This window comes from Phyllobates terribilis, unplaced genomic scaffold, assembly GCF_046119375.1.
Source record: "Phyllobates terribilis strain yellow unplaced genomic scaffold, ASM4611937v1 Scaffold_8__6_contigs__length_399053987, whole genome shotgun sequence".
In the NCBI taxonomy this organism is placed as follows: domain Eukaryota; kingdom Metazoa; phylum Chordata; class Amphibia; order Anura; family Dendrobatidae; genus Phyllobates; species Phyllobates terribilis.
In genome coordinates, this window is record NW_027362768.1 from 64,810,023 (window position 1) to 64,834,419 (window position 24,397).

The 24,397-nt window shown below is 46.4% G+C and overlaps 1 long non-coding RNA gene across 1 annotated transcript in view; it reads right to left on the reverse strand.

Annotated features, from left to right (window-relative positions):
* Nucleotides 1-18,979: 18,979 nt before the first annotated feature.
* Nucleotides 18,980-24,397, reverse strand: part of LOC141156376 (uncharacterized) — a 168,043-nt gene continuing 162,625 nt past the window's right edge. The window contains exon 4 of the long non-coding RNA XR_012247598.1: nucleotides 18,980-19,190. This is a non-coding gene — a long non-coding RNA (uncharacterized lncRNA). The remainder of the gene's footprint in view (nucleotides 19,191-24,397) is intronic.

The window sequence follows — 24,397 nt, forward strand, 5'->3', positions numbered from 1 at the left end:
TGCCGACCGTCTGGACCTTGCAGATGTTAGCCCTTCCGCATACAACTCCGCCTCCTCTACTTCCTCCACCTCCTCTTGTGCCACCACCTGACTCCGAATTCTGTTTAACATGTGCTCCAGCATGTAAATCACCGGAATAGTCATGCTGATAATGGCATCGTCAGCACTAAACATCTTCGTCGCCATTTCAAAACTGTGCAGAAGGGTGCATAGGTCCCTGATCTGAGACCACTCCTCCAGCGTGATTTGCCCCACCTCTGGATCTCGTTGGCCCAGGCTATACGTCAGAACGTATTGCACCAGGGCTTGTCGGTGCTGCCACAGTCGCTGCAACATGTGCAGAGTTGAATTCCACCGGGTAGGCACATCGTATTTTAGCCGGTGAAGTGGCAGGCCCAACGACTTCTGTAGAGATGTAAGTCGCTGAGCTGCGGGATGCGAACGGCGGAAGTGAGCACACAGCGACCGTGCCCTCTGCAGAAGGCCATCTAGTCTGGGATAGTGGGCTAAAAATTGCTGGACAACCAGGTTCAACACGTGAGCCATTCAAGGCACGTGTGTGACATTGCCCCGGCGAAGGGCCGCACCCAGGTTTGCAGCATTGTCGCACACGGCCTTCCCTGGTTTCAGGTCCAGTGGAGACAACCATTCATGAAATTGGTTCTCCAGAGCTGACCACAACTCCTCAGCTGTGTGACTCACATTTCCCAGACATTTCAAAGTAAAAACCGCCTGATGACGTTGAGCCCTACTGCCAGCATAGTAAGGAGGTGTGCAGGATCCCTTCTGTGCAGTTAGAAAGCTTGTGGCATGACCAGACAGGCTATGGGTGCAGGTGGAAGACCGAGAGGAGGTTGAGGAGGCAGAAGCAGTGGAGGAACTTTGACATAAAGAGGATTGACGCACAACTCGTGGGGACGGCAAGACTTGGACAGCAGCCCCTTGTCCTGCTATCACCATAGTTACCCAGTGCCCAGTCAGCGACATGTAACGCCCCTGTCCATGCCTACTCGTCCAAGTGTCTGTGGTGAAATGCACCCTGTCACACACAGAGTTTCTCAAAGAAGCGGTGATGTTGTGTGCGACATGCTGGTGGAACGCAGGCACACCTTTCTTTGAGAAGTAGTGCCGACTGGGCATCTGGTACTGGGGCACTGCGACGGACATAAGGTCTCGAAAATCCTCTGTGTCCACCAGGCGGAAAGGCAGCATTTCTGTAGCCAAGAGCTTGCAGATGGTGAAATTCAACCTCTTAGCTTTCTCATGGCTAGGAGGAAATGGTCTTTTACTTGTCCACATCTGAGGGACCGAGGGCTGGCTATTGTGCTTAGACGGGGTTGATAAGGGTGTCCCCGGCAAACTGCCGGTCTGTGAGGAAGATGCAGGTGGACATGTTAGGTTGCCTTGATCCAAAGGTGGTGCTATCGATGTCGGACAGCGCTCAACACCAGCTGGTGTTACCACCTCCAAAGAAAATGATGACCTGCCAATCACGCTGGCTGTTGCGGGTAAAGAGGTGGCAGGTCTGCGCCCCAAAACAGGTGTGACTGCTGTCCCCCCAGTCACAGAGGATGAAGAGGCCGCGGATGCACAAGATATGGCAGACGGTGGTTGGCCCGGCCGGCTAGGCCGCATTGTAGCACAGTGAGCTTCCCACTGCAACTTATGCTTCATGTCCATGTGCCGGTTCATGCATGAAGTACTCAAACTATGTATTTTTTGGCCTCTACTTAGCTTTTGCTGACAAATGTTACAGATAACATGAGTTGGGTCATCTTTATCGATCTGAAAAAATGCCCAGGCTATGCAAGGCTTAGCACCCAAGCGACCTGAAGAGCCACCACGACTTGTGGTGAGAGGCAGAGTTGTGTTTGAGGATGCAGTTGTTGACGTGCTTCCAGTACTACGTCTCTGTCCAGGAAGGCGCAACCTGACCTCGTCGTCACTAGCATCTTCCTCCACCTCCTCTGCTGACCTCATCTCTTGGCTGACTGTGGGCTGACAGTAAGTGGGATCTCCAACCTCATCATCATCACCCTGTGCGTTATCACACCCGTCGTCCTGAGAGCCAGCCTGTTCCTGCCCTGACAAAAAACTAAAGTTGTCGCTCCAATCAGGTATTTGAGTCTCATCATCGTCTTCCTCATTGTCTCCACCAACAGGAGTTACAGTTTGGGAATGAGGGTCTACATTAAGGTCAGAACCTTCTGCGTCTGGTCCTGGATCCGACTCATAAAGATTCTGGGCATCAGTGCAGATCATTTCCTCGTCTGGATTCACAGAAGCGCTGGAGTCGACCTCTGATTCCCAGGCTATAGTATGAGTAAACAGCTCTGCAGACTCAACCATCTGTTCTACCTCATACTCAGACGGGCAGCTGGAGATTTGGGAGCTGTGAGGAAGCAAGTGCGATTGGGGTGACACCTTTGAGGACTGGAGTATTTGTGATGTTGAAGTTGATGTGGAGGAGAGCCCACTTAAAGGAGCACTTGATATCCGTTGAAGCACCTGCTGTTTTTGTGCCTCATCTGGAATTTGTAGCGATTGGCGTGGCCGTAAGAAAGGGATCTTATCACATTGTACGCTAAAAGAAGTAGACATTTTAGTTTGGCTGGAAGATGGTCTTTCTTCTGCAGATGTTACTGTTGCTTTAACACCTACCCCACGGACACAACCTTTTTTCCCCTTCCCAACACGCCTATTCCCCTTTCCACCAGCAGCAGGCCTTTTTCCACTCATTTTGGTGGTTAACTAATTCACAACTCTGGAGTTGTTTGCACAAAAAAACAATGGATGGGAACCGAGCAGAGCTGAGTGGCCAAACTGTGGTATTAGGCCAAAACTATTGGCTGGGTTAGATGCAGAAAAAAATTATATTCAATTTGCAACCTGATGGAGGTCAGTATAGATGGACTAATAGAATAAGTCCCACACACAGCTAGAAGCCCAAATATTTTTTCAGAGGTAGATGCAGAAAAAAATTGTATTCAGTTTGCAACCTGATGGAGGTCAATATAGATGGACTAATAGAACAAGTCCTACACACAGCTAGAAGCCCAAATATTTTTTCAGAGGTAGATACAGAAAAAAATTATATTCAGTTTGCAACATGATGGAGGTCAGTATAGATGGACTAATAGAACAAGTCCCACACACAGCTAGAAGCCCAAATATTTTTTCAGAGGTAGATGCAGAAAAAAAATATATTCAGTTTGCAACCTGATGGAGGTCAGTATAGATGGACTAATAGAGAAAGTCCCACACACTGCTAGAAGGCCAAATATTTTTTCAGAGCTAGATGCAGACAAAAAATTATTTTGAATTTGCAACCTGATGGAGGTCAGTATAGGTGGACTAATAGAACAAGTCCCACACACTGCTAGAAGGCCAAATATTTTTTCATAGCTAGATGCAGAAAAAAATTATATTCAGTTTGCAACCTGATGGAGGTCAGTATAGATGGACTAATAGAACAAGTCCAACACACAGCTAGAAGCCCAAATATTTTTTCAGAGGTAGATGCAGAAAAAAATTATATTCAGTTTGCAACCTGATGGAGGTCTGTATAGATGGATTAATAGAACAAGTCCCACACACAGTTAGAAGCCCAATATTTTTTCAGAGGTAGATGCAGAAAAAAAATATATTCAGTTTGCAACCTGATGGAGGTCAGTATAGATGGACTAATAGAGAAAGTCCCACACACTGCTAGAAGGCCAAATATTTTTTCAGAGCTAGATGCAGACAAAAAATTATTTTTAATTTGCAACTAGAGATGAGCGTTGTTCTACTCGAACTGTTCGCCAATCTCAAATTCGAGCTGTTTTGGGCGGTGTTCGAGCCGTTCGGCGAACACGAACAATTTGAGAAAAATTCGGCTGTTCGAGGTTATGTTCGATAACTGTTCGTGCACCAAAATCATAACTGGATTTTTTCTCAGTAATGATGAAAATTAATGTTAATACGCAGTTTGAGTGTACAGCGGGGTGGGGGGAGGGGCAGGGGATGGATCTCTGCAGGAACAATGAAGATCTCCATTTTTTTTTCTCTTTCCCACATTTACAGTGGGGAGGTGCAATCTGTCAGTCTATCAGCAGCGCACACACGGAGCGAAGTGCTTTTTTTCACACAAGCAAGGGCATGTGTCATTGGCAGTGTATGTCACATGTCCTTGCCCTATAAGACCAAGCCATTTTCCCCGTCGCCACCATTTTCTCACTGCTGCAGCTGCGTGTTAGATGGCACCGCTGTTGCTGTGTGCGCTATACCTTGTTAATTTCAAGCCAATTTTCGCACAAATATACAGATAGCTTGGGAGTAGGGAATAGTTGTGATTGCAGTCCTTTTAAGGACTAGGTTACAGCATTTCCTACGACTTTTATCAGGCAGGTCTGTGCTCTTAAATAGATAGGTTGTGGGAGTAAAGACTAATTGTAATTGGAGTCCTTTTCAGGACTAGGTTACATCAGTTCCTATCAGTTTTTGCCAGGCAGGTCTGTGCCAGTGCTGTGCAAGTTTTTTTTCACAGCATTTGGCTGAATCTAGCAAAGCTAATCCTTTTTGGCCTATTGCAGAGTGTGTTAGTCAGTGGAGTAGCCTATCTGTGTTGCAAGATATACCACCTGTGTATAGAATACCAATTTTTTTACTGCACCTAGTGAAGTAAAATCTTTTGGGCATAGCATCATTCTATTAGTCCATCTATACTGACCTCCATCAGGTTGCAAACTGAATCTAATTTTTTTCTGCATCTAGCTCTGAAAAAATATTTGGCCTTCTAGCAGTGTGTCGGACTTTCTCTATTAGTCCATCTATACTGACCTCCATCAGGTTGCAAATTCAAAATAATTTTTATCTGCATCTACAGTACCTCTGAAAAAATATTTGGGCTTCTAGCTGTGTGTGGGACTTGTTGTATTAGTCCATCTATACTGACCTTCATCAGGTTGCAAACTGAATATATTTTTTTCGGCATCTACCTCTGAAAAAATATTGGGCTTCTAGCTGTGTGTGGGACTTGTTGTATTAGTCCATCTATACTGACCTCCATCAGGTTGCAAACTGAATATATTTTTTTCTGCATCTACCTCTGAAAAAGTATTGGGCTTCTAGCTGTGTGTGGGACTTGTTGTATTAGTCCATCTATACTGACCTCCATCAGGTTGCAAACTGAATATAATTTTTTTCTGCATCTAGCTCTGAAAAAATATTTGGCCTTCTAGTAGTGTGTCGGACTTTCTCTATTAGTCCATCTATACTGACCTCCATCTGGTTGCAAATTAAAAATAATTTTTATCTGCATCTACAGTACCTCTGAAAAAATATTTGGCCTTCTAGCAGTGTGTCGGACTTTCTCTATTAGTCCATCTATACTGACCTCCATCAAGTTGCAAATTCAAAATAATTTTTATCTGCATCTACAGTACCTCTGAAAAAATATTTGGGCTTCTAGCTGTGTGTGGGACTTGTTGTATTAGTCCATCTATACTGACCTCCATCAGGTTGCAAACTGAATATATTTTTTTCTGCATCTACCTCTGAAAAAATATTGGGCTTCTAGCTGTGTGAGGGTCTTGTTCTATTAATCCATCTATACAGACCTCCATCAGGTTGCAAACTGAATATAATTTTTTTCTGCATCTAGCTCTGAAAAAATATTTGGCCTTCTAGCAGTGTGTCGGACTTTCTCTATTAGTCCATCAATACTGACCTCCATCAGGTTGCAAATTCAAAATAATTTTTATCTGCATCTACAGTACCTCTGAAAAAATATTTGGGCTTCTAGCTGTGTGTGGGACTTGTTGTATTAGTCCATCTATACTGGCCTCCATCAGGTTGCAAACTGAATATATTTTTTTCTGCATCTACCTCTGAAAAAATATTGGGCTTCTAGCTGTGTGTGGGACTTGTTGTATTAGTCCATCTATACTGACCTCCATCAGGTTGCAAACTGAATATATTTTTTTCTGCATCTACCTCTGAAAAAATATTGGGCTTCTAGCTGTGTGTGGGACTTGTTGTATTAGTCCATCTATACTGACCTCCATCAGGTTGCAAACTGAATATAATTTTTTTCTGCATCTAACCCAGCCAATAGTTTTGGCCTAATACCACAGTTTGGCCACTCAGCTCTGCTCGGTTACCATCCATTGTTTTTTTGTGCAAACAACTCCAGAGTTGTGAATTAGTTAACCACCAAAATGAGTGGAAAAAGGCCTGCTGCTGGTGGAAAGGGGAATAGGCGTGTTGGGAAGGGGAAAAAAGGTTGTGTCCGTGGGGTAGGTGTTAAAGCAACAGTAACATCTGCAGAAGAAAGACCATCTTCCAGCCAAACTAAAATGTCTACTTCTTTTAGCGTACAATGTGATAAGATCCCTTTCTTACGGCCACGCCAATCGCTACAAATTCCAGATGAGGCACAAAAACAGCAGGTGCTTCAACGGATATCAAGTGCTCCTTTAAGTAGGCTCTCCTCCACATCAACTTCAACATCACAAATACTCCAGTCCTCAAAGGTGTCACCCAAATCGCACTTGCTTCCTCACAGCTCCCAAATCTCCAGCTGCCCGTCTGAGTATGAGGTAGAACAGATGGTTGAGTCTGCAGAGCTGTTTACTCATACTATAGCCTGGGAATCAGAGGTCGACTCCAGCGCTTCTGTGAATCCAGACGAGGAAATGATCTGCACTGATGCCCAGAATCTTTATGAGTCGGATCCAGGACCAGACGCAGAAGGTTCTGACCATAATGTAGACCCTCATTCCCAAACTGTAACTCCTGTTGGTGGAGACAATGAGGAAGACGATGATAAGACTCAAATACCTGATTGGAGCGACAACTTTAGTTTTTTGTCAGGGCAGGAACAGGTTGGCTCTGAGGACGACGGGTGTGATAACACACAGGGTGATGATGATGAGGTTGGAGATCCCACTTACTGTCAACCCACAGTCAGCCAAGAGATGAGGTCAGCAGAGGAGGTGGAGGAAGATGCTAGTGACGACGAGGTCAGGTTGCGCCTTCCTGGACAGAGACGTAGTACTGGAAGCACGTCAACAACTGCATCCTCAAACACAACTCTGCCTCTCACCACAAGTCGTGGTGGCTCTTCAGGTCACATGGGTGCTAAGCCTTGCATAGCCTGGGCATTTTTTCAGATGGATAAAGATGACCCAACTTGTGTTATCTGTAACATTTGTCAGCAAAAGCTAAGTAGAGGCCAAAAAATACATAGTTTGAGTACTTCATGCATGAACCGGCACATGGACATGAAGCATAAGTTGCAGTGGGAAGCTCAGTGTGCTACAATGCGGCCTAGCCGGCCGGGCCAACCACCGTCTGCCATATCTTGTGCATCCGCGGCCTCTTCATCCTCTGTGACTGGGGGGACAGCAGTCACACCTGTTTTGGGGCGCAGACCTGCCACCTCTTTACCCGCAACAGCCAGCGTGATTGGCAGGTCATCATTTTCTTTGGAGGTGGTAACACCAGCTGGTGTTGAGCGCTGTCCGACATCGATAGCACCACCTTTGGATCAAGGCAACCTAACATGTCCGCCTGCATCTTCCTCACAGACCGGCAGTTTGCCGGGGACACCCTTATCAACCCCGTCTAAGCACAATAGCCAGCCCTCGGTCCCTCAGATGTGGACAAGTAAAAGACCATTTCCTCCTAGCCATGAGAAAGCTAAGAGGTTGAATTTCACCATCTACAAGCTCTTGGCTACAGAAATGCTGTCTTTCCGCCTGGTGGACACAGAGGATTTTCGAGACCTTATGTCCGTCGCAGTGCCCCAGTACCAGATGCCCAGTCGGCACTACTTCTCAAAGAAAGGTGTGCCTGCGCTCCACCAGCATGTCGCACACAACATCACCGCTTCTTTGAGAAACTCTGTGTGTGACAGGGTGCATTTCACCACAGACACTTGGACGAGAAGGCATGGACAGGGGCGTTACATGTCGCTGACTGGGCACTGAGTAACTATGGTGACAGCAGCACAAGGGGCTGCTGTCCAAGTCTAGCCGTCCCCACGAGTTGTGCGTCAATCCTCTTTATGTCAAAGTTCCTCCACTGCTTTTGCCTCCTCAACCTCCTCTCGGTCTTCCACCTGCACCCAAAGCCTGTCTGGTCATGCTACAAGCTTTCTAACTGCGCAGAAGGGATCCTGCACACCTCCTTACTATGCTGGCAGTAGGGCTCAACGTCATCAGGCGGTTTTTACTTTGAAATGTCTGGGAAATGTGAGTCACACAGCTGAGGAGTTGTGGTCAGCTCTGGAGAACCAATTTCATGAATGGTTGTCTCCACTGGACCTGAAACCAGGGAAGGCCGTGTTCGACAATGCTGCAAACCTGGGTGCGGCCCTTCGCCGGGGCAATGTCACACACGTGCCTTGTATGGCTCACGTGTTGAACCTGGTTGTCCAGCAATTTTTAGCCCACTATCCCAGACTAGATGGCCTTCTGCAGAGGGCACGGTCGCTGTGTGCTCACTTCCGCCATTCGCATCCCGCAGCTCAGCGACTTACATCTCTACAGAAGTCGTTGGGCCTGCCACTTCACCGGCTAAAATGCGATGTGCCTACCCGGTGGAATTCAACTCTGCACATGTTGCAGCGACTGTGGCAGCACCGACAAGCCCTGGTGCAATACGTTCTGACGTATAGCCTGGGCCAACGAGATTCAGAGGTGGGGTAAATCACGCTGGAGGAGTGGTCTCAGATCAGGGACCTATGCACCCTTCTGCACAGTTTTGAAATGGCGACGAAGATGTTTAGTGCTGACGATGCCATTATCAGCATGACTATTCCGGTGATTTACATGCTGGAGCACATGTTAAACAGAATTCCGAGTCAGGTGGTGGCACAAGAGGAGGTGGAGGAAGTAGAGGAGGAGGAGTTGTATGCGGAAGGGCTAACATCTGCAAGGTCCAGACGGTCGGCAGCACCAAGGCGGCAGGCATGTGAGGGTGGGGGAGATGGTTTTACCAGGGCGCATGGTAGCAGCCAAACTAGTGAGGAAGGTGCAGGAGCCCAGGAAGAAGTGGAGGACGAACTGATGGAAGACTCATCAGATGAGGGAGACCTTGATCACATTTCTGTTGTGCGAGGTTGGGGGGAGAGGACAGAGGAAGGAAGCATGATTGTTACCTCGCCACCAACACAACAGGGACTTGGTGCTCCTGGATGCGCAACACACATGAGTGCCTTCTTGCTGCACTACCTGCAACATGACCCTCGAATTGTGAGAATTAGAAATAATCCTGACTACTGGGTTGCCACACTGTTAGATCCCCGGTAGAAAAGTAAATTTGCAGAAATTATTCCTGCCATAGAAAGGGATGCACGCATGCAGGAGTATCAGCAGAGACTGTTGCAGAATCTTACATGTGCTTTTCCACAAAATACCAGTGGTGCATGTAGTGAATCTCACAGTTCCAACTTGCCAACCGTGGGACCGTCAAGTGTTCAGCACTCAAACCGTAACAGAACCACAGTATCTGCTGGTAACATCAATTTTGCGGAATCATTTCACCACTTTTTTAGCCCATCCTTTGCAAGGCCACAGGAGACAAGAAGTCTGACACATAGTCAACGCCTAGAGACGATGGTACAGGAGTATCTCCAAGTAAACATTGAAGCCACGACTGTGTCACTGGACCCTTGCTCTTTTTGGGCTTCCAATCTGGATAAATGGCCGGAGCTAGCCACTTACGCCTTGGAGATCTTGTCATGCCCCGCAGCCAGCGTTCTGTCTGAACGTGTGTTCAGCGCTCCTGGTGGTGTGCTGACAGATAAGCGCACGCGGCTCTCCACTGATAATGTAGACAGACTCACGTTCATAAAGATGAACAAATCATGGATCCGAAACGACTTTTCTACCCCTGTGTCATCCTGGGCAGAGTAAAAGCTTGATGATTGGTTAAAATCACCCTACCAACCGTTTTAAGCTTTCAAATTACTAATCATGTTTATCTGTATCTTGACTGGAAAATAATTTGGGCTTTGTAGCAGTGTGCAGCACTGATCCTATTAGGCCATCTATAATAAGCTCCACCAGATTTAAAATTAAAAATAATTTTTAGCTGCATCTAGCCCGGAAAATAATTTTGGGGCTCCGAGATGCGCAAGACACATAAGTGCCTTCTTGCTGCACTACCTGCAGCATGACCCTCATATTGTCAGAATTCGAAGTAATCATGACTACTGGGTTGCCACACTCTTAGATCCCCCAAACTTTTCGATCAACCTTTTCATTTTAATAAAGACCAAAAAAATGGTCATTTTTGAAATTATAAGCATTAGCAGGTTGTTAGAAACTGAAATCAAACAGTTTTCAACTCAAAACTTTATTGTAGGTGATGTTACATTTTCACATAGGACCCCTTGTTCGAAAGGAGCTTCTGAACTCTCTCGTCCATTGAATTTGTCAGGTTTTGGATGGTTTCTGCTTCAATTGTTTTGCATGAGGACAGAATACCCTCCCAGAGCTGTTGCTTAGATGTGAACTGCCTCCCGTCATCATAGACACTCCTTTTAATGATGCTCCAAAGGTTCTGATTGGGGTAGAGGTCAGGGGAGCATGGGGGTCACACCATAAGTTTGTCCCCTTTTATGCCCATATCAGCCAGAGATGCAGATGTTTTATGTGCAGCATGAGATGGTGCATTATCATGCAGAAAAATGATCTTGCTGTGAAATACACGGTTCTTCTTTTTGAACCATGGCAGGAAGTGCTGTTTGAGAAAATCCACATACATTATGGAGTTCATCTTTAGCGCCTTCAGGGATCCTAAAGGGGCCGACAATCTCTCTCCCCATGATTCCAGCCCAAAACATTACTCCACCTCCTCCTTGTTGGCGCTGTAGCCGTGTTTGCGTGGGGTGTCCATCAACCAGCCATCCTCCACTCCATCCATCTGGACCATCGAGCGCTGCACGGCACTCATCCGTGAACAAAACAGTTTTGAAATCAGTCTTCATGTAATGTTTGGCCCACTGGAGCCGTTTCTGCTTGTGTGAAGTGGATAGAGGAGGTCGACAGGATGGCGTATGCACATCTGCATACCTCTGAAGGACCCTGCATCTTGTTGTTCGGGGGACGTTGGAGGCACCAGCAGCTACAAAAACTTGTCTGCTGCTATGACAAGGCTTTCTTGCCGCTGCTCTTTTAACCTGACGTAATTGCCTGTAGGAAAGAGTCCTCAATTTGCCCTTATCAGCACGCACACGTGTGTACTGTGAATCAGCTACATACTTCTTGATTGCCAAGACACTTCATCCTGATCATCGCACAATGTTGATTGTAGTCATGCCTTGACCTAAACACTCCACAATTTGTTGCTTCTCAGCAGCCGACACATCCTTTTTCTTTCCCATTTTGGCAGAAAATGTAGGCTGCTTAATAATGTGAGAGAGCCTTCTTAAGTAGTCTTGCCTTTCATTGGACACACCTGCCAAACTAATTAGCACAGGTGTCTGCAATTGCTTACAGTGATATAAAGAGCCCTGACACACATCACCATCAATGAGTTTAACTGACAAACAAACAAATTCTTCCCTTATCACTCCTAAACACTTTTTGCATAATAATTTGGAACGCAGTGTACATGTGCTTTTCCACAAAACACCAGTGGTTCACGTAGTGAATCTTACAGTTCTAACTTGCCAACCGTGGTCTGTATGGAATTGTTCAATAAAGGGCCCAAAATTAAGATAACATAGATGGGAGAGGTCTCTATGAATAGGAATTCCTAAGTATTTGATACCCTGTGAGGGCCAGGCAAAGGGAAAGTTGGACTGGATGGAATCCTATATGGATTTGGGGAGGGAGACATCGAGGGCCTCAGACTTCGCTGCATTGATTTTAAAATTTTACCATGTAACAAAGTGATCTATTTCAGCCATAACAGCAGGGATGGATATATGTGATTGAGTGATATATAATAGGACATCATCAGCAAATAGAGAGCACTTGTACTCGGTGCCTCCCACCTCAATCCACCTAATATTGGGGTTATGGCGAATTGATGAGAGCAGGTGCTCCGTCACTAGGATGTATAAGAGAGGGGACAGAGGACATCCCTGCCTTGTCCCATTGGTGATTGTGAAAGGTGATGAAAATGTTCTGATGCACCCCCTGGGCCTTGGGACACCCGGAGCCGGACCCTTTTTGGTGGATGCTGGTGGTTGTAGTCTTCGTGGCGGCGACCCGGTTCCGTGGCTCAGGGCGGTCAAACCAGTGGCGGAACTATTTATGTGGTTTTGATGTTTAAATGTCCGACTACGCCACCCGTGGATTGCGGTCAGAGTGAACCGCCGCTACAGGGCAGACCGCTGAGGCTGGTGTTGTGGGTGCAGCAGAGCGTAGCATAACTCCCCACGGGAGGAGTATAGCCTCAGGGCAGTGTATGCGGAGGATGGGGGTGATGGTGCAGGGCAGCAGCAGTAACGACACGAAGTCAGTGATGCAGACCAGGGCCTTTACTCACAGTTCTTATTATCCAGACCACGTCTGCAGGTAACGGCTGCCCACGTCGTACTGTGCTCACCAGGTGAGGGGCTCAGACAACTCCCAGATAACTTTGGAGCACTTCACAGGACCCCCTTTGTGTGTCCTTTGTCTGGCCTTTCTTACCAACACTTCTGTCCGGCTGCCTCGGGCCTCCTCTTGGTAAACTTGGTGCCAGTTTCCCTGACCCTATGTGGTGCCTTCCTAGCGGGTGTAGCGAGGGGCTGCGCCACATAATATGTCAGAGCCTCCGGTTTCTAGCTGAGGGTCGTTTCCTGCCTCCACTAGTTCGGGGACCGGTCTCCCCCTTTGGCCTGACCCCTCCACGCAGGTGGATTCGGGCGTGCGGTGGCGACTCGCCCGTCCGCACCCCTGGGATCCCTTCATTCCTCGTTCCTGGAGCCTTCTCCGCTCCTCTTCCTTCCTTCTCCCTCTTCCAGGCCTGGGCCTCTGTTACTAGGCCCGCCTCCGGAGCAGAGCTCATGCAGAGCCCCTGCTCCCTGCCACTTCTGCTCAGACTTCTCTGCACTGAACTAAGATGATGCCCACCTTTTATACTCCCTTCTCAATGCACCCAGGAACTGCTTCCTCCCTGCTCCTGCACTACAGGGTTCCCCTTCCTCAGTGTTCCCTCCCCCCACTCCAGCCAGGGACAGGGACTGTCGTGCCCATCTCAGGGGCATATTGGTTGCCCTGCCCCACGGCAATGAGGTGTAATGCATGCAGGTGTCGGGTCCTGATCCACACTCCATCCTTACCTGAGAGTGAGATATCATACCTCTGGGTGAGGTGCAATACGTCTGTAGCAACCGAGCCCTCAGGGTGCTACAGTTCCATTTATCTTCAGCCTAGGTGACGTATTGCGATACAGGGCCGTGATTTTGGCTATAAAAGGGTCCCCTAGACCCCTACCCCAAGCTTTTTAAGAGAATCATATATGGCGTGCCAGGAGACTCTATGGAATGCTTTCTCAGCATCCAACGAGAGTATCTAATTACAAATTTTTAACTGCATCTAGCCCAGGAAATACTTTGTGCCTAGTAGCAGTGTCTGCTAGTCAGCGGATTATCCCAGCTGTTAAGCAAGCTAAACCACCTGTAGTTTAGACACTTAATTTTTTCAAAGGAAATGCTTCGGGACCATGGGATACTTAGTGAAGAGCATCAGGAGGCACCCCAAGGCATAGGGGTTGGGACTGGCAGTAGGATGCCTTGCGGTGGACAGCCGAGCTCGATCCTTATAAAAGCTTTTTAACTGCAGCAGCTTTAGTGGACGCTACTGGAGCTGGAATTACCGCGGCTGCTGGCATGAGACTTGCCCTCCAATAGATCCTTGTAAATGGATTTAAAGTGTATTCATTCAAATTAGAGAGACAATTTAAATTAAAAAGCTTAGAGCTGCCTCCACCACAGGGGGGCTCGCTCGACCCACCAGCGGACAGGCACCAGTATTGGGAGAGGGGGGCTGGCCGTCAGGGTTCACCGCGGCTCTGGCACAAACCCGGCGACGCGGAGGTGGCACGGGCAAGAGCGGACTGAACGTGTCGGCTTCTCACTTTTTGGATTTTAGAAGGGCATGACATGCCTATATCTGTGTCTCCCCCTCCTTTTACTCCTCCAGCTCTTTTCTTTTCGCATGACTATATGTACTTGTCACTTTTCCATGTGTTAGTTGTGTCTTCTGAGCAGTTTGTCAGCTTTTGGACACCTTTGAAGGTGTTTTCTATGTGTTTCTATGTGTTTTTGTTTGCCTGCCATTGGTTTTAACGGTGTTCGAAGGTGTTCGACGAACAGTTCGACGAACAGTTCGGCGAACACATGGGTGTTCGACGAACCGAACCAAACTCGAACACTACGGGGGTGGCTCAACACTATTTGCAACCTGATGGAGGTCAGTATAGATGGACTAATAGAGAAAGTCCCACACACTGCTAGAAGGCCAAATATTTTTTCAGAGCTAGATGCAGATATAAATTATTTTTAATTTGCAACCTGATGGAGGTCAGTATAGATGGACTAATAGAGAAAGTCCCACACACTGCTAGAAGGCCAAATATTTTTTCAGAGCTAGATGCAGAAAAAAATTATATTCAGTTTGCAACCTGATGGAGGTCAGTATAGATGGACTAATAGAACAAGTCCCACACACAGCTAGAAGGCCAAATATTTTTTCAGAGGTAGATGCAGATAAAAATTATTTTTAATTTGCAGCCTGATGGAGGTCAGTATAGATGGACTAATAGAGAAAGTCCCACACACTGCTAGAAGGCCAAATATTTTTTCAGAGCTAGATGCAGACAAAAAATTATTTTTAATTTGCAACCTGATGGAGGTCAGTATAGATGGACTAATAGAGAAAGTTCCACACACTGCTAGAAGGCCAAATATTTTTTCAGAGCTAGATGCAGATAAAAATTATTTTTAATTTGCAACCTGATGGAGGTCAGTATAGATGGACTAATAGAGAAAGTCGCACACACTGCTAGAAGGCCAAATATTTTTTCAGAGCTAGATGCAGAAAAAAAATATATTCAGTTTGCAACCTGATGGAGGTCAGTATAGATGGACTAATAGAGAAAGTCCCACACACTGCTAGAAGGCCAAATATTTTTTCAGAGCTAGATGCAGACAAAAAATTATTTTGAATTTGCAACCTGATGGAGGTCAGTATAGATGGACTAATAGAGAAAGTCCCACACACTGCTAGAAGGCCAAATATTTTTTCAGAGCTAGATGCAGACAAAAAATTATTTTTAATTTGCAACCTGATGGAGGTCAGTATAGATGGACTAATAGAGAAAGTCCCACACACTGCTAGAAGGCCAAATATTTTTTCAGAGCTAGATGCAGATAAAAATTATTTTTAATTTGCATCCTGATGGAGTTCAGTATAGATGGACTAATAGAGAAAGTCCCACACACTGCTAGAAGGCCAAATATTTTTTCAGAGCTAGATGCAGAAAAAAATTATATTCAGTTTGCAACCTGATGGAGGTCAGTATAGATGGACTAATAGAACAAGTCCCACACACAGCTAGAAGCCCAAATATTTTTTCAGAGGTAGATGCAGATAAAAATTATTTTTAATTTGCAACCTGATGTAGGTCAGTATAGATGGACTAATAGAGAAAGTCCCACACACTGCTAGAAGGCCAAATATTTTTTCAGAGCTAGATGCAGACAAAAAATTATTTTGAATTTGCAGCGTGATGGAGGTCAGTATACATGGACTAATAGAACAAGTCCCACACACTGCTAGAAGGCCAAATATTTTTTCAGAGCTAGATGCAGAAAAAAATTATATTCAGTTTGCAACCTGATGGAGGTCAGTATAGATGGACTAATAGAACAAGTCCCACACACTGCTAGAAGCCCAAATATTTTTTCAGAGCTAGATGTAGAAAAAAATTATATTCAATTTGCAACCTGATGGAGGTCAGTATAGATGGACTAATAGAATGATGCTATGCCCAAAAGATTTTACTTCACTAGGTGCAGTAAAAAAATTGGTATTCAATACACAGGTGGTATATCTTGCAACACAGATAGGCTACTCCACTGACTACCACACTCTGCAATAGGCCAAAAAGGATTAGCTTTGCTAGATTCAGCCAAATGCTGTGAAAAAAACTTGCACAGCACTGGCACAGACCTGCCTGGCAAAAACTGATAGGAACTGATGTAACCTAGTCCTGAAAAGGACTGCAATTACAATTAGTCTTTACTCCCACAATCTATCTATTTAAGAGCACAGACCTGCCTGATAAAAGTCGTAGGAAATGCTGTAACCTATTCCTTAAAAGGACTGCAATCACAACTATTCCCTACTCCCAAGCTATCTGTAGATTTGTGCGAAAATTGGCTTGAAATTAACAAGGTATAGCGGACACAGCAACAGCGGTGCCGTCTAACACGCAGCTGCAGCAGTGAGAAAATGGTGGCGACGGGGAAAATGGCTTGGTCTTATAGGGCAAGGACATGTGACATACACTGCCAATGACACATGCCCTTGCTTGTGTGAAAAAAAGCACTTCGCTCCGTGTGTGCGCTGCTGATAGGCTGACAGATTGCACCTCCCCACTGTAAATGCGGGAAAGAGAAAAAAAAATGGAGATCTTCATTATTCCTGAAGAGATCCATCCCCTGCCCCTCCCCCCACCCCGCTGTACACTCAAACTGCTTATTAACGTTAATTTTCATCATTACTGAGAAAAAATCCAGTTATGATTTTGGTGCACGAACAGTTATCGAACATAACCTCGAACAGCCGAATTTTTCTCAAATCGTTCGTGTTCGCCGAACGGCTCGAACACCGCCCAAAACAGCTCGAATTTGAGATTGGCGAACAGTTCGAGTCGAACAACGCTCATCTCTAGTAATGGCCAGCTTCGGCCTCCTCCAAACTAAAAGGCCCAATTTCAAGTGCAAGCTAGCAGTATGGTATTGCAGCCTGGGGGTGTGTGGGTGGCAGGTTGCACACTTACGCTTGCATTCCAAGAAAACAAAGCAGACGCTAACTTCTATCATCATCTTCATGCTCCTCACCTTGGCACTCTCAACTCGCCTGATGGAGAAGCCAGGGCCCACCGGAGGAGTCTGGTTCTCTGGTCGGCTCGTCGAATGCTGCCCTAAAGCAGGCCAGGCTAAGAAAAGTGTGGGGGAAGTTGACAGGAGAAATATGGGCGGCTGGGGACCATTTATGTACCCCCGGCCGCCCCCAGGCGACTGGGGACCGTGTGTGGACACCCGGCCACGGGGCGGCTGGGGACCAAGTATGGACACCCGGCGGCACCCTGGCGGCTGGGGACTGAGTATGGATTCCTCGCTGCCGAGGAATGGGGGAGGTACAATTGAACACTGCCCTGGGACAAGGACTTGCACGGGGATAGTTGCAAGTCTGCATCTTCTGGTGCGGCAAGGATCACTTCTGATGGGCACACTTTTAGGCAGTGACCTGGGTGTCAGAGATGCTTCCAGGCGTCTTCCCCATGCTGTTCCCATGTCTTTTCAGCACTGAATGCATGTGTCACACAGCACATGGCCAGATAAGATTGTAAAATGTTAAAATGACATTTCCCTGTGAATGCATTTGTCACGGTTGAAAGCAATACAAAAGTGCAAAAACGCATAAAAAATGCTACTTGTGAATATAGCCCAAGGTGTGGAGGAGCATTTTTGTTTTTGGTTATTTATTTTACCTTATACACAAGTCTTTACCCTGGAAAGGAAGTTTCTTAACATATTTCACAGGAAAACAGTTTCAGTTTCTTTTTTGAACGTTTTATTGTGAGCCCATAAAAGTGGCTTAATACCTCTGACCACGTTGTTGACAGCAGTGACCTGGGGGTCAGAAATGCCTCCTGGGGCGATACCCATGCTGTCCCCATGTCTTTTGAGCACTGTTACTATCGTTTTGAGCACTTTTTAGGCTTTCTACAGACTGCCAGGGGTGCCACCGCAAAAATGCTCGGGTCTCCCATAGACTAACATTGGGCTCGTTGCTCGGGTCGAGCACCAGAGTATCACGGTGAGCTCGGCCCGAGCTTCGAGCACTCGAGCATTTTAGTGCTCGCTTAACACTAGTCCCTACACTCCCTACCAAGCACTGAATTGATTCTTTTACGACTTAATGAAGCACTGAACACCCCGTGCATCCACATCCTAGTGACGTTTAAATATACGGCTTAATAGAGGATTGGTTGACCCAGCGTGCCCGCGTACTAATGGCGTCTTAATACACGACTCATCAGCAACTCCACTCCCCGCGTGTCCCACGACTTCTTACATGACTTAATAGAGGATTGGTTGGCCTACCGCGCCCGTGCCCTAATGGTGTCTTAATACACGACTTAACAGCAACAACGTCACTCCCCGAATGCCCGCGTTATAAACAAAGAAATTTTCCTAAATTCTCAAGTGTATACTTGTACGACCCTGCGTACAAAGATCGTTCTAATGGGACGGAACACCTCAGAAACCACAGAGCAGCAGTTAGCCAGGAGCGACTACACACCAGAGTTCTTGGAATAACACAGCGGGGACCCGCCCGTCGCTTGGGGCTGTCCCTAAGGGCCAATCTAGACACCACAAACTCACCAGAGACCGCTCAAAATGTGAATAAGCCCTACGGATTCATTAAATCTGCAGACTTACCGTATTCAGTGATGAGAGTTGATCAGCTCTCGCTTTGAACAGTCCCGGCTCGTCTGTAGGTGGTCCGGTCATGGGCACCCCAAGACCTAGAGTCCCCTTGAGTGTGATCTGAGTCACGGCACCATTTGTGGAGGTTTCACCAATTTAAGATACACCAGGTAACTGCTCTCCTCCATATTAAAAGATGTCCGAGTGCATGCAAAGAAACTAATTAACCAAATTTGCTAATCTGGTTGAAAAACTTCACTCAGACTGAACCACGCAAAATGGCATACTTTATTACGTAGACATGGGGTTATATAGTATTCAACTTCTAGGTGTGATTAGTAAAATTCATTACTCCTTTTGATAGCTTGGCACACTGCAATTTGCTCATCCATGTATCTCCAGGCCTCAGTAGCGCCTTAGGAATTCTGATGGGAGGGGTGAAGTCGTCTAACAGCGCCATCTTTGCCAACTCGACATGAATCTCTCTGTTATCAGCCATGCTCATGAATATGTCAATCCCAGGAAATCGTTTAGTTGTTCATGTCTGCAATAAGAACAGAAACTGTTAGTTATGTATTCATTAACTATTAACATAATCCTTGTGCATATAAACATTTGCATACATACATACAAATAGATTATTCCATCATCTCTATATTAATTCACACTGATTAGGTAATCTATTAAAAGAAACTAATTGATTTTCTATAAGATATACTGTATATACTTTACCTTGACAGTCTCTTAATTTTTGCCAGAGCTATATATACAGTACAGACCAAAAGTTTGGACACACCTTCTCATTTAAAGATTTTTCTGCATTTTCATGACTACGAAAATTATACATTCACACTGAAGGCATCAAAACTTTGAATTAACACATGTGAAATTATATAGTTAACAAAAAAGTGTGAAACAACTGAATATATGTCTTATATTCTAGGTTCTTCAAAGTAGCCACCTTTTGGTTTGATGACTGCTTTGCACACTCTTGGCATTCTCTTGATGAGCTTCAAGAGGTAGTCACCGGAAATGGTTTTCACTTCACAGGTGTGCCCTGTCAGGTTTAGTAAGTGGGATTTCATTCCCTCTAAATTGGGTTGGGACCATCAGTTGTGTTGTGCAGAAGTCTGGTGGATACACAGCTGATAGTCCTACTGAAAAGACTGTTAGAATTTGTATTATGGCAAGAAAAAAGCAGTTAAGTAAAGAAAAACATGTGGCCATCATTACTTTAAGAAATGAAGGTCAGTCAGTGCGAAAATTTGGGAAAACTTTGAAAGTGTCCCCAAGTGCAGTTGCAAAAACCATTAAACGCTACAAAGAAACTGGCTCACATGAGGACCGCCCCAGGAAAGGAAGGCCAATAGTCACCTCTGCTTCTGAGGATAAGTTTATCCGAGTCAACAGCCTCAGAAATCGCAGGTTAACAACAGCTCAGATTAGAGACCAGGTCAATGTCACACAGAGTTCTAGCGGCAGACACATCTCTTCAACAACTGTTAAGAGGAGACTTTGTGCAGCAGGCCTTCATGGAAAAATAGCTGCTAGCAAACCACTGCTAAGGATGGGCAACAAGCAGAAGAGGCTTGTTTGGGCTAAAGAACACAAGGAATGGACATTAGACCAGTGGAAATCTGTGCTTTGATCTGATGAGTCCAAATTTGAGATCTTTGGTTCCAACCACCGTGTCTTTGTGCGACGCAGAAAAGTTGAACGGATGGACTCTACATGCCTGGTTCCCACCGTGAAACATGGAGGAGGAGGTGTGATGGTGTGGGGGTGCTTTTCTGGTGACACTGCTGGGGATTTATTCGAAATTGAAGGCATACTGAACCAGCATGGCTACTACAGCATCTTGCAGCGGAATGCTATTACATCCGGTTTGCGTTTAGTTGGACCATCATTTATTTTTCAACAGGACAATGACCCCAAACACACCACCAGGCTGTGTAAGGGCTATTTGACCAAGCAGGAGAGTGATGGGGTGCTACGCCAGATGACCTGGCCTCCACAGTCACCAGACCTGAACCCAATCGAGATGGTTTGGGGTGAGCTGGACCGCAGAGTGAAGGCAAAAAGGCCAACAAGTGCTAAGAATCTCTGGGAACTCCTTCAAGATTGTTGGAAGACCATTTCTGGTGACTACCTCTTGAAGCTCATCAAGAGAATGCCAAGAGTGTGCAAAGCAGTCATCAAAGCAAAAGGTGGCTACTTGGAAGAACCTAGAATATAAGACATATTTTCAGTTGTTTCACACTTTTTTGTTAACTATATAATTCCACATGTGTTAATTCAAGTTTTGATGCCTTCAGTGTGAATGTACAATTTTCATAGTCATGAAAATACAGAAAAATCTTAAAATGAGAAAGTGTGTCCAAACTTTTGGTCTGTACTGTATATATATATATATATATATATATATATATATATATATATATATATATATATATATATATGTGATGAGCGAGCATGCTCGCTACTGATCGGTGCTCGCCTGAGCATCTCACTGTAATGCCGTAGCCATGTTGGTTGTGGCATTACAGAGATTGGCTGGCCGCACAGCATCATCAGGTCTATATCAGACCTGGCACCGCCATGCTCGTCACAGTCACTCCGGAATCAGACGGTGTAGGGAGAAGTGCTGCTGAGCTAGGGAGAGATTTGCTTGTTCTAGTTAGTGTAGGTGTACAAAACTATATTAGAGACACATATTCATCTCAACAAACAGTCCTTCTGAGGACTAATCCATCTGCAGAGATATCAGGGAGGCAGTGTATATAGGCATGCAGACAGGGTATATAGCAGACTGCAGTGCACATAGCACAAGAGGCTCCATTCCAGTTTTGTCTGCTGCTGCTGTTGGATATTTCTAGAAATAGGCCCAGGTCTCAAGGACCAGGAATAATTTATTTTTGGCCCTTAATCCTCATTATTTGCTTAAAAAGCAATCCAGAGTACATCGTTCTTCTGCGCCATTTGCTTGTTGGCACTGCAGAATACAGCCAGGTCCTTTCCATTTTATAGTGCTAAAAATCCAGCTATTTAAAACTGTGGTTTGTCCATCACACGGATCACATATAAGTTCGCTCCAAATTCAGTCATTTGTAGTGAGCATGGAAGATATTGTTCTCCATTTAAAATGGGTAAGGAACGTGGCAAGGGATGGGGAACTGGATGTGATGGTGATGGTGCATGCAGAGGCCGAGGCCGTGGGCAAGCTGAAATTGTGCCACAACAAACACCCACATCTTCTCGCTCGACCGTCCTGTCCCAATAAATAGGGGACCTCAGAACCCCACTATTGAACACAGAGCAGCGTGAAAAGGTTATTGGTTGGATAGCAGATAATGCTTTCAGTCACTTAGCCACCACCACCTTGTCTTCCACACGGTCAAGTCTCAGTAGCTGTGAGTCTGGACCACATATTCCTCATCCTGAACCTCTTTCCTCCCACCATCCCGAGTGCCTGGAGAAAACTGATCCCACACTTGGACACTCCGAAGAGCTGTTCATTTTTCCATTTATAGATTTGGTCCTCTCGTCCGGTCCACTTGAAGCGGGGCAAAAGGAGATCACATGTAGCGATACCCAAATATTTGAGCAGCCACGGTCACACGAAGACGACGGTGGGAAAGTGTCACAAGAGGTGGAAGATGATTAGACACAATTGCCAGAAAGTCAGAAGGAGGACCAGAGTGCGGAAGTGGAAGATGAGGTGGTGGATGATATAGTAACTGACCCAACCTGGCAGGAGGACATGCAGAGCGAGAAGAGCAGCACACGGGGGGAGGGAGGCAGAGCACCCCAACAGGCAAGAAGAAGCAGTGTGATGGCTGCAGAAAGAAGGCAGGCAACCTTTTCCTGTAACACCAACACGAAGTTGCCAGTACAACTGTTAGGTCTTCCCGAGTCTGGTTGTTTTTTTAAAGATTCTGCTGATAACCCCAAAAAGGCTATTTGCACCACCTGCCAGGCCAGCATCAGCAGGGGTGGCAAAAAGACCAGCATGACCACCACCAGCATGACCAGGCACATGGCAGCAAAGCACCCGACTTTGTTGGCTGAACCCCAGGGTCCAGGAACAGTGTTTGTGGGTGGCACCACTGCTTCTTAAGCTGTTGTGCTTGCAAGCCAATCCCCTGTCCATGGTGCATGCGAAGATGCCTCCTGCCCTGCACCTGTCATTCCACACTCTCAAGTAGCAGCATCAGGAAGCACGTCCACGTCCTTGTCCCAGTGCAGCGTTCAGTTGTCCATACCCCAGTCCTTGAAACGCAAGAGCAAATACGCCGCCAACGCCCCACAGGCCACACTACTAAATTCCCACATTTCATGACTGCTTGCACTCGAAATGTTGCCTTTTAGGCTTGTGGAGATGGAAGCATTCCGCAACTTGATGGAGGCGGCCATTCCTTGGTACTCGGTCCCCTGCCGCGACTATTTCTCCCGGTGTGCCGTCCACGCATTACACAAGCACGTGTCCCAAAACATTAGCCATGCCCTCAACAACGCAGTTACTGGGAAAGTCCACCTAACCACGGACACGTGGACAAGTGTTTGTGGGCAGGGACGGTACATCTCGCTGATGCACACTGGGTTAAAATAGTGGAAGCCGGGACCGAGTCGAACCTTGGGATGAAACATGTCCCCCGACGCAAAGGTTCGCAGGCCCTAGGCTAATCAGGGTTGCCCCCACAGTATACAGCTCCTGCACCTCATCCTCCTCAGCCCCTTCTTCCTCTTCAGCCTTCATCTCCTAAATGACCACATCAGTCACAAGCTGAAAGCACTGCAGCACTGCCTTGGCCAAGCGGCAACTGGCTGGACTGAAGATAACATGCTTAATGCTTAGGTGACAAACCGCCCGGCGCTGCAGAGTTGTTGAAAGCTGTAACACAGCAACCTGATCTGTGGCTCTCACCGCTGAACATACAGCCAGGCATGGTCGTGTGTGACAATGGGCGGAACCTGGTGACGGAGAAATGACAGCCGGAGTAGATACGGTTTCTCTCTATGCCAGTCCTTTCACAGAGCTAAAGAATATGCCTGTGGTGAAATACAACTCCCACTGAGAAGCTGTTTCAGATTGAAAAACATTGGGCCCACGAGAAGATTTGATTCTGAGGGCTCACCTTTCTCCCCCGCTCAAGACCCCTATAGCAGCTGCAAAGTTAGCGCTATCATGAACTCTCCTGATGTAAAAGCCAGGTCACACCAGAGAATTCTCTGGTGGGACAGTCCAACCCTGCCAAGAAGCAGTCTTGGCTAACAAAAGTGTGTGGGAAGGTTCCTGAACACTCTATGGCTGCTTTTTTACTGAGGTGGAAACCCACGCAAACACGGGGAGAACATACAAAATCCTTGCAGATGTTGTCCTTGCTGGGATTTGAACCCAGGTTCCCAGCCCTCCAAGGCTTCAGTGCTAACCACTGATCCAATGTGCTGCCGTTGACCCTCTTATATCTAACAGGCCGGAGAAACTTGCGCCTACTGAAACTCTATCTTCAGCTCCTTTGTGAGAAACTAATGTATTTTGGCAGCCACTCAGACTACCAAATAAAGTTCCTGAGAAGGAAATTGGGGATGGCTTTGCTACTGGTACTGGGGGCAGTGCTAATACCATGGCGTTGTACCATAGTTTACTGGAAATATTCCAGGCTGGTAGGAGGCAAGCAGATTCCCATAGAAAAGTACCAGCAATAATGTTCAGGGACCCTTGCTTGTTGAAGGCGGAGACAACACTGGGAG